We start from the raw sequence: 1758 nt of genomic DNA, 5'->3' as shown, positions 1-1758 counted from the left end.
GGGGGGGGGGGGTGTCTTCTGCTCGGATGGGGCGGGAGGGGCAGCAGTCAAAAGGCTCCCGGGAGGGGGGCCATCTATTTGTGCTGGGCTTCTAAGGAATAGTCGGAGTTCACCCGACAAAGCAGTCATCATGGACGGAGGGAAAAGCATACCTAAAAGTGGAAGGACCCGGTGCACTGGGGCAACGGGAAGTAACGGAGGTGGCGGTTTAGGAGGGCGGGGGAGAGTGGCCAGAAAGGAGTAGTCCGGACTCAAGGAGCCTTGAACGTCAAACCAAGCAAGGGAGGACCCGTGGAGGGGACGTGGCTAGGAAGCCATAGATGGTAACAGCACGGTGAGAAACGAGGACCCCCTCAAACTAGAGCTCGGTGAACGGAAAGAGGTGGCGTAGCAGTTCAGAGGCATCCACGGGACGCCTGAAAGGAGTCCGAGAGTGAAGGGGGCAGTGTGGTACTCCACATTACATCATCCATTTCGGCCCCAGTGCACCTCCCACACTCATGCCTTCCCTCAGCACCTTAACACCAGTAGAGTACCTACTGTATGCTGCAGATTTTCAACCATTTAAAAATATAATGGGGGGGGTACCCACGAAAAGCTGAATTCTTGGAGTAGAGTGATAGAAAGTGTGTCTCTGCTCTTGTGATTTCCCTTGGGTCTGGGGGCCCTGATACCAGCACCAACCAGCGCTGCTAGTGTCCTGGGCCCAGTACCCCCTCGAGCAAACTTGCTGGTAAGGAGCAGGGCTGGGCTTTGAGTCATGGTACAGAGAGCGTAGGCCTTGACTAACTCAAAGGCCTCCACAGATCAGATCATCACAGAGAAGGTGAGGGGACAGAATAGGCTCTGGGAATTGAGAGGACCAGTGAGCCTCAGGGCACCTGCCAGAAGCATTTTTCTGGGACCACACTAATGGGGCAGGTCCTATGCCTGCTAAAACCCTCAGAGGCTATAGCCAGGCCTGAGCAGGGGGTGCTAGCCCCCCCCCCCCAGCCTGAGCCTCCACTTTCTTTCCTAGAGTACCCCTCCTCCACTCAGGCCAACCCCCACCTGCCTGGGGAACATCTCTTTCTATGTAGACTAAGCCTCAGGGCCCTGTGGCCTGTGGCCACCTGGGAAGCCTTCCTGTGTGCTCACACAACACACCTGCTCTCACTCCTGTCCAGGGTGAAGCCAGATGGTCCTTGCATGCTCCCCTGGGCAGGAACTATGACCCATGAAGCCATATCCTCAAGGCCTGGCCCCAAGAGGTGTCCAGTAAACCCCTCCAGCTAGGAGGCCTCTTCCTCCACACACACATACCCAGGACCACTGTCCAAGTGCCCCAGAAGAACGAGGGGCATGCTCCTGGGTCGCAACCTTCAGAGTTTGGACCCAGTGGATCAAAAGAGGAGAAGGGAGGCAACCCTGCCTTCAAAGAGTCCTCTGGGGCCAGGGAGGTCCAACTCACCTAGGGCCAGTGAGGTGCACAATAAATGAGAGCTCCCACTGTTAACAGGCACCAGGGAGGGGAGGAAAGGTGCCTCCAAGGCCTTGGGAATCCACTGGGGCCCTGCAGCAGCCCCTGGGAAAACTCCTTGAATTAACTGTGTCCCTATTTTTTTCCTGAGGTTTCCTCCAGGAAGCCCTCCAACCACCATCTAGGTCCAGGAAGCTGCTCAGCCTTGAACTCTGGGCAGGCCCCACCCATTCTTGGCCGGTCAACTTTGGGTAAATCGACTCCTTCAGCTATTAAATGGGAGCCTGAAGCCCAGCCCA

Source organism: Ursus maritimus, unplaced genomic scaffold, assembly GCF_017311325.1.
Source record: "Ursus maritimus isolate PB19 unplaced genomic scaffold, ASM1731132v1 scaffold_9, whole genome shotgun sequence".
NCBI lineage: Eukaryota > Metazoa > Chordata > Mammalia > Carnivora > Ursidae > Ursus > Ursus maritimus.
Note: the sequence above shows the minus strand (reverse complement) of the source record.